Consider the following 10,286-nt stretch of genomic DNA (forward strand, 5'->3'; position numbering starts at 1 on the left):
AGAAAAGGAATAACAAAATGAGGAAACAAAGGTGTATGATAGTGAAGCGGTTGATAGAGGGAGAGAACAGAACAAGGGGAGAAAAACCAACATGATCTAGAGACAGGGATGAGCCTCAATGAGCAATAACAAGGTCCTATTATATATAACATTGTCAATGATATGACTATTATGAGTTAAGAACCCATTAGAAGATCCAATTATAAACTTGGAAGAAAGAAAAAATAATAATTTAAAATAATAATGAGGAAAATTAACAAGCAAGGTAATAACAACAAGGAGGTTGATAACACACAAAGAGACAAAAAGCTACTAAAGATGAAGGCTATGATTGTAATGCATAGAGGAGTTATATAGAAGATTTAAATGGAAGATCATGAGACTTCCTAGAGGATGATTAGAAGTCAAACATATAAGGGTTGATTAAAATGATAATATGACAACGCAAAGGAATTCAAGGGCGATTATTGACAATAAAGCTAGTGATGCAAGAGCATCTTGGGTTTAGAGCAATCTTGCATCAACCAAAAATATATTGTTTCTAGTTTTACCAAATTTCCAATTTATTTCAATTTGTTGATTGATTAAATGATCCTTGATTTTTTTTTGTGTTAGCATTTAGGATATTTTGAGTCTGGACCTAGTTTTATTCTTGTTCTTGGGTTCACATCTTATTTGTGTATGCCAAAAAATGTGGCACACTTCTCTGAGACATTCTTTCTAAGGGATCCAATGAATTAGGAATCTTGAATGGTGACTTAGAGCTTCCTATCTATGATGTACAAGTGAAAACTAAGCAAAAACTAATAATGAGTGTAGCTCTCAAGTGAACCTCAATATTAGACCCTTGCAAGGTACACCATAGAACGGAAGATTCAAAGATAAGAGCAAAGATTCTAGTATCCAAGAATCAAGAAAATATGCAAATGCAAATAAAGCTAGATGAGAGTGCAAGCTAATCTAAGATTTAAAAGCAATATCAAGAAAGAAAGCTAAACTAACAAGATGAGCAAGATTGCTTTCCTCCTATTTAGGCTAGGTGATGTAAGGTAATGCAAAAAACAAACTAAGCTACAATGCAAATGAACTAAAGTGCAAGTATGTGTTCAAGTTCTCCAAATAGCTCTAGAATGAAACCTACAACATAACAATAGCATGAACATGATATATGAAAGAGTGGGGGGAGAGAGTCCCATTTTAAAGAGCAAAGGATGGTAAGGATTAGGAAGCAAACTCTATGGTGGAGAATAATCCATCTACTTTTGTTCACAAGAATCTCAAGAGGCAAAATCAATAGATGTGTTTAAGAGAAAAATGGAAGGAATATGAGGCAAAAGAGATTTCATTGCCTTGAAAAGTATGCATTCAAAGTGTAGACACGTGGTCTTTTTCTTTTATTTTAATTGGGAAATTTATTTTTCATGTGCACACGTAGGGTAAAGGGGATTTGATTTAATTAGATGGGGACGTGTTCTTCTAATTGAATAAAGACTTTGGATAAGGTGGTCAAACCAATAATATAATAAATGATGATTTCATCAAAGATGAGGTGATAGATAAATAATGCAAATTTAATTTTAGGCATAAGTCATAGTCTAGCATAGAGATTTTAAAAATGTTAAAAAGGGGGTTTGTAGTTTACTGGACCATTTTTGGGTGATTACATTTGCCCCTCTTTGACTACTGTGTGAGTGATTAGAGAACACATTAGATCAAAGAATGAAGATTTCAAGATAATTGATAAAGATATGACTCTGAACTTGATGTAATGGAGTATATATAGATAGATAGAATGAAGAAGAACCCCATAACAATAAGATAAGAATTGATATGTCCAAGATAGATATGAAGATCAAGATGAACCAAAACTCATAACGATAAGATGAGAACTAATACACCAAAATATATAAGTCAAGAATATGCCCTAGGCAAAGTAGACAAATGGTAGATAGTAGAATCAATTTACATATATATTATTCCAACCCCCTCAGAATCAAAATTGAAATGATGTAGGGGAGATACAGAAATGAGATCGATTTGATCAAACTAAGACAAAGTAAGGTCCATGATGTTAGATAAGTGATTCTAAGAGCATTTAGCCAAGTTTAACCACAAAGTAGTGAGAATGTGCCCCAGTTTGGCTAGGAAGATAAAATAATAGAATCGTGCCAAAATAAGAAGGAAAGTAAAATAGAATGAAATGGAATGACGAGAAAGAGGAGATGAAGATGATGGAAGAGGTGGAGAGACAAAGAGATGAAGATTGCCTCAGAAGATTTGAAAGTTTGCCTCAAAGAGATCAGTCAATGGCGTTGAAGAAGGAGAATTTTTAAATCACAATTTTGATAGTCAAGATGAAGCCATATTTTAATTTCAGTCCCGCAATTAGATCAAGGACATCGAAGTTAGGTCAACCTACAATTTTTGCAGAATTCTAAGACAATGAAAAATTAGGTGAAATGCTATATAAGGGGTCCAAATGGATAGAAAAATGTGATGATATGATAACTAGCCCCTTTGTGATGATAGGATAGAAGAGAAAACAAAGAGGATGAATGAAATATAGTGAAAGCGGTAAAGATGTGATCAAAAAGAAGATTGAAGAACACTGATCGAGCATAGTCAACTATCTGTCTAAAGAATAATGAAGGAGACTCTCTCTTAACTCATATTCAAGCTAAAATGAAACCCTAAAATGCAAACTAATACGAAGGTGCGAAGTGTGGTTTTTGCAAGGGTCAATTAGATAGGTCCTTGTTTTTATCATCGAGCTTTATTAGGAACATCGCAAGATCATACAACCATCACTAGTACAAGACTATGAAAATATGGATATGATAGATATATTAGATAGAATGTGGGAACCTAACCTATGCATCAAAGACATAAAGGTCAAGATGATAGTGAAATTATATTCCCTATGTTTAATATGGCAAGATTATGCTAAGATCGAGACATAAAATATCGAGGTGCTCGAAAGCACAATCTTGCAGAGCAAACACAATGGTATAGACAAGGATGTAGCTTCAATTATCCTAAGTGTATAATGGGCCAAAGCAAGAGACACCTAAGATCATCGTGTCTACACCCATATAGACATAAGTCAAAGGAAAGTCCTCTAGTTGAGTGACATCCTAGAGTAAATGAAAAGCGAACACTTAATGAAAATCATCAAACATTAGCACACAAAGAAAATAATTCATAACATGTCATAGTTATTTCAATTTAAGCATGGTTTGAAAAAAAGTAGATAATCATTGACTTGTTAGGACTCATGTCGATAGGTGAGAAATATCACACAACCCTAGATTGTAGAGAAAGCATCAACTCAAGGTAGGATCTATGATAAGTGTTTAGAAACACTCAACGTCAAGGGAAGTATTAAGAAATGTTGCTTGAGGTGAGTCACCAAGAAACACCAAGACATACACGAGACCAAAGTAAGATATAGTTTGTGCCCCTTAGACGTAGACAAAGAACAATCCTAGATGAAGGAAACAAAGGAAAGAGATGAAAGTGATAGGGCTCTAAGCGCAAAGCAATAAGCTAATAGATATAAGCACATAGGTCTCAAGTAGCACTTGTTTCTAGGTTTTCACCACTTGGAAGGAATTTTATTTATTATTTATTTATTTCAAGATTTATATAATTTTTTTGTTTTTTTTGTTATTTGATTTTTTTGGTGATACATCAAAGAGCCCATTGCTATGTTTTCACCAAGGCAGTCATTTTTCATGACATTTTCTTCTTTTTAGGATTTTTTAAGATCATATATCATTTATCAAAAAAAATTAAAAATTAGGTGATTAATATATGTATGAAGCTTTGGAAATCAAGAACATCATGCATAAAGCTATTAGAAATAGATAATACTGGGAGGGGGGGGGAAATGAATCAGTATTCTAAAAACTTTTTCCTACAATTGAATATTGTTAATTACTTTATAACTTGCATATGAAAGTAAACCAACAATGTTGAATAGTAAATATAACCATGCACAAAGAGAACTCATAACACCATTATTTGCTAATTAGGGAAACCCTGGCCAAGGGAAAACCCTAGTGGGGATGATACCCACTAGATGATCCACTAAACAAAAGAATCATGTTAAGGACATTGACCCTCTTAGAAGTCTATGAAGTACATATAGTGTCTCAAGTCCTTGTTAAAGGACTAGTTCTTGTTAGAAACCTCAACCCTGTTAGGAGTTGCTTCAACCCTATTAGGAGTTGGTAGAACAAATACAATGTATACAAGAAGAGCCTACTACCCTAACATGCAATTATACAATAAATTTCTTCACAAGAATAGATATGCATACATACAATACTTTCTCACTATTGTAATTTGCACTTTCTTTGATCATACATCGGATCTTGCATCACATAAGGCTCACATATCTTTCAATCCATTTGTACAATAGTTTGCATATCATACCACTTGCACATTAATTTCACATTCTTTGTGCAAGATAAGATCTTTACTTATACCTCACAAATTAATAATTATTTGCTTAGTCGACCTTCATGTCTTCACACACTTGACATAATATAAAATATCTTATGGATTAATATCCACAAATTCGGCTCATCATGAATTATTAATTATTTTGTTACCAAAATAATTCTTTGAGTTGTACAACTAAATTCTCTGCTATGCTCTGTTCTACTCTGTTGACTACCCATACTGGTATTTTGAGTATAACTTGTGTTGTATTGACTGTACACATCCATGCACTTAACCATGTCATTATGACATTGTCATAAGGCTATCCTCAACTGCGCATAAGATAACTCGAAGTGTGTCATCCGTACACATCATATCTAACTCTATACTATTGCAAATTGTCTAACACTTAGACAATTTTTTATTTGTAAATGCATAAATGAAATGTTGAATACATGTTGCCATAAATGACAACTCACTAGACATCAAACTGACCATATTGCCAACAAAACTTCTTCAAGTGAAGGATGGTGTAGATTCAAGGAACTGTTCTCCCTCAAGTGTAGAAAGATGATATGCACTAGACCTAAAAGCAACAGTAATTATGTAAGGACCTAGCCAATTTGGTTCAAATTTTCCTTCTATGCTCTATTTTATCGATTCTTAGGATTCTCTCTCAAGACAAGTTCTCCAACTTGATATTCTCTAGAATGAACTTTTTTTATAACTACGTGACATCCTTTTCTAATAGACCCTCATATGATCAAATGCAACTCTTCTATGCTCATCTAGAAGTTCTAATTCTTGTATACGCATAGCTCTATAGTCTTCATCTATAATAAGACCTTTCAAGGAAACTCTAAGAGAATGTATCTCAACCTCAAGAGGTAAAATGGCCTCATAATCATATACAAGAATAAAAGGCGTAGCTCGAGTAGGTGTGTGGATGCTAGTTCTATAGGCCCATAATGCATGGTTGATTTGCAAGTGCTAGTCTCTACCTGATTTGTTAATTGTTTTGTGTAAGATTTTTAGAAGTGTCTTATTGGAAGCTCCAACCTAGCCATTACCTCAAGGTTTGTAGATCAAAGACCATTGTTGTTTAATCTTAAATTTATTACATAATTGTTTGAGATCCTTATTCTTGAATTATCCTCCATTATTAGTAACTATGGAAAGTACGTTGTAGCTATTGGAAATATTCAAGACTATGCTAAGTTATCAAGAGGGGAGGGGTGAATCAGTAACTTCTAAAACTTTAACAATTTCAATTCTTAATCCAATAAATCAATTAGCACTTAATTCATCATATTCAATTTAATTGCATGCATGAGAAACTAAAAACATGAAAGCATCCACAACACTTAAACACAACGATTTGGTGACCCAAAAACCTTCCAAATAGAAAGTAAAACTGGGATGGGAATGATACCCACAAACTTTAGTACTAAACATAAAGTTGACTTGTTAAGGCTTACATTGATCACTTTTGATGATCTGCCCTATTAGGAGCAAATAGGACTGTTAGGTCCACCTTGTGAGAGGATTTACAAACATACAATGAAGTATGCACTCAGTAAAGAGATTTAGAAAAGACTATTAGGTCTACCTTGTTGGAGGATTTTGACTGGTTCACTTGTTAGAATGAAGTAGTAGATCTCTGATTTGCAACTGAGTTTGCTGATAGAGATTGCTTAGTGTACTAATCACCTTTCTGTGATAGATTTGTCACTGTTGCTTCTTGTACTAATATGACCTTTACAATTTTTTATCTGTTGCATTCACAATACATATGCTTTCACATTTGCATTCTTGCACTTTCTATTCTTACTTGCATTTCCATTACATTGGATATGATACAATACATCACTTATACATACCAATCCAATTTACAAAATTACAAAGTCGGCCATGACACAAGTTAAAAAAAATATTACAAAGTCGGCCCACATGAAGATACTTGAGTTATGAAGACTGACTCGGTGAGGTTCTGATACACGATGTCCACTGTTACTGCTTGGCATCATCATGTTCTTGGTAGATGTAGAAGCTCAGCCCATACTAATCACTTTTAAGTAGTCTTGAACTCAGTCTACACTGGTGACTCAATAGATATTGTGCAACTTGGCAAACACTGAATCACTTGGTTACCATGAAGTAGCTCGATTCACACTAGCTTCACATTGCCTAACTACAAACTCAGTAGATATTGTAATGCTCAGTGAACACAGGCTTCGCATCACATGAATTGTGAACTCGGTAACCACTAATAAACTAGGTATACACTGAAATGCTCAGTTTGAACTACTAAACTTCACTTTAACTAAATCTTTTTGGTAACCACTGCGATTAGTCCAAAAGACTTTGTAGCAACTGTAGAAGCTCGGTGGCTATTGAATTACATGGCAAACACTGTAAATTATTCAATGAGCTTAGTAGTTGTACAGAATCTAAATAAGTGTGTGTCACTAATAACAAACTTGACTGATATGTCAACAATCTCCCCCTTTGGCATTAGTGACAAAAACATTTATTAGCCCAAAACTGAATACCTTGTATTCATCACCATGTGATACTAGCTTGGTCTTATTTTTGAGATTTTTCAAAATTGATCTTTGTAAGTATATACAAAGTATAACTTCACCATAGCATATTTCTCCCCCATACTATGTGATCTACTATGTACATGTAACTTTTCTCTTATATACATATTTTCCCCTGTAACTCTTCTCTTCTCATATCTCATCTCTTCTTTGTAACTCTTCTCTTCTCCCCCTTTTTGACAATAATGCCAAAGATTTATTTAACATATTTACATGGAGACACCAAAATGAGATAAGAATTCAGAGTGTACCTTGAGGGTAATTGCCAAGGTTTTATCCCAATTTTCTTGTAGTACCTTACATGTATGAATGGTAATTTGCACTTCTACTAATAATTCAATCATGTGGTCAACAACAGAGAAGTTGTTATCATGAATCAAGGTCTTTGAATATACAGTGTGTTTTTGCATAGAATCCATGACTGGAAGGATCATATTTTGTATATTGACTAATGTTGAGCAGATCCTTGCTTATTCTCTTAACAACTCTACTTGCAAGTCTGACAAAAATAAGATCTTTTGAAAATGTGCAAAGCTTGAACTAGGGTCAAGTAGCTGTTGAGCACTTGCCTTAAGATCAGTATCAATTTTGGCCAATTTGTCCTTAACTTCCTTGGTATACTCAGTGACATCACATAATTTTGTAAAAAGTGATAACACATTTGAATAGGATGCCTCAAGATTGACCAAAATTGTTGAAAGCTCAACTTGATGAATAGTTATTTGTTGAGCAATGTGCTCCAACACTTTATTATTGAATTTCTTTTCAGCCTTTTCAACCAGTTTCTCTTGTCCTTTGGTGTCCTCATTGAACTTTTGGACTGCCTCTCCAAGCTGAAACAAAATAGGTTGAGAAGAATCAACCTCAATTCCAATAGCCTCGGTCAAAATATTCTTGGCATCATCTATTATTTTGTACTCTCTGTCTCTTTCCTCTCTCAATCTTTGCTACTTGGCCTTTTTCTGGAGGGATTCGCCAAATATGGGCTTTTGGTCTATAGAAAGATTGTAGATATCCCATTTGGGAATTTCTATTTCCTCATCCAAATCTATATCTTCCTCTATCTCTTTTCTTTTCAAAAATTTTGTACTCAGTTGAGCCTTAGGCTCAACTGTCCTTGCACTTATTGCTTTAGTACCCAGAATGGAAACAATAATGGACATACTTGGGCTTGTAGTAAAAATTGATATAGCACTGATTGATGGAATAGTTACAAAGATGCTAGAAGAATCCAAAATTGATGAAGTCAAAATTGTAGAATCCAAAATTGAAGTGGACAAAACTGGAGAGCTTACCATGGATGCACTCAAAACTAAAGAAGTCAAAATTGGAGAGGTGATGACTGAAGAACTTAACTTAACAAATGAAGAAAGAGTCTGTAGCTCAGTTGATGAAGTGGAAGTCACTTCTGTCAATGATATGCTGAGTTGTGTTGGGGCAAAGAGTGATTGGACATTTGATGTATCTGAAGTAGTCACAACCAAACTTGCTAAAGTTGTCTCCATACTTGATGTAGTCAAAGGTTTGCTTGGGGAGTGAGGAAGTGAGGCAATGACTACAACTGCTATCTTGACTGGGTCAGTCTCCTCATCATCTTGCTTATCTTCCTCGGTAGCTTCTTCACCTTGATCTTCTTCATCTTCCTCATTATCAAAATGAGTCACTTCTTCAATATTTTCCTCATCATCTTTCTCCTTACCCTCTTCTTCATTAACATCCTTTACTTCAATTGGATATTCACTTGGTTTATGAAGATGATAAATGTTCTTCCAAGTGTTTGTAGCATTCTTAACTACATGCTTTATATCCTTAATCAAAACTAAACAGTTATTAAACCTTTGAGTCATTTTATCTTCATTTTTCTCTAAAGACTCTTTCACCTCAGCATCTGATATGCTCGGTAGTAATAGCCTCAGGCTTTGTGCATAAATTTATTTTACTGTTTGCATTGGAAAATCCCATCTTGGCTTTATTTTCTCTAGCAATTCATTAGAGATTTGAGAGGCAATCTGGTCTGGTGAGTACTTCCATTTACCCATTTTTCTCAGCACTAGTTCTTCAACTTGTTTCTGCTTTGCCTCTATCCTAGTTCCATACTTCAAAGATTTGAAATTTTTTATTCTAGCCCCTTCTTCGATTTGCTTCAATTTTTCTTGAAAGGTGGGAGGAGGTCTGTTGAGTACAATGTCACTTCCTTTCTTCTAAAACCTCCTTGTGAAGACTACAGTGGATGCCTTTGTAGCCTTGGTGGTGATCACCTTACCTTTTTTCTTCAAAGGTTCTTCTTCTTCTTCTAATTCTTCTTCATCCTTTGCATGTTCTTCATCTTCACCTTTACCCTTGGTGAACATGAGAGGTGCACTAGAGTTTAGTTTGGCTATCCTCCTCTTCCCTTTGTTAACTGCCTGAGGGAGCTTCATTTCCAGCTCTATTCTTTCCTTGGCCTCTTCATAAGTACCAAAATAAGGGGCCTTGGGATCAACAAGTTCATTGACAAGGGCTTTAATGATCTCCTTGGTCTCATCAATGTTTACCTCATAACCAAGAGGCTTGACCCACACAACTCCAAGCTTAATTGCATAGATGTATACCTTGTCATAGTCAACCATGAAGCATACATCATCCTTGTAGTCCTCAACTAACTTCTTAGGTATCCTAAACCTATTGTTCATTTTATCTTTGAACACATCAAAGTAGTTGTCTGTGATGCTGCCATAATTCTCTCCCATTTCTGCAATATATTCATTTATTTGGTATAGAACAGGCACATCTTTTCTCCAGACTACAGTGCCTTCGGAAGGGAAGAAATTATGAACATAAAAGAATAAATAGGTTAACAAAGAACCAAATTTGCATGGGTTATTCTTGGAAGTTCTAATACTTTCCATATTCTTATTTAATTGCCTCAATAATAACTCAGCAAGGTCATAATATAAGTTATTCTTCACCACTTTATATGCCAAATCCACAACTTCACATGATACACTGTTAAGATGGCTTGAATTGTATATCTTATGGGCTATAATATGAATACCAAACTTCAACTCTGCATCTGTGACACTGCTTATTTTCATGCCTCTACCATCCCACTCTACTAGGGTTTTCTTTTCCAACTCTACTCGACCTAGGGTTTTGGTTGTTTTGGCTTTGGCGAACATGGGAAGGCTAGTGATTTGATGAATCATTTTGTTCATTATCAATATTGGTTGCTCTAACCATAGTTGTCCATTATGCACT

Source organism: Cupressus sempervirens, chromosome 8, assembly GCF_028749045.1.
Source record: "Cupressus sempervirens isolate cs-2001-9-10 chromosome 8, ASM2874904v1, whole genome shotgun sequence".
NCBI classification, from domain to species: domain Eukaryota; kingdom Viridiplantae; phylum Streptophyta; class Pinopsida; order Cupressales; family Cupressaceae; genus Cupressus; species Cupressus sempervirens.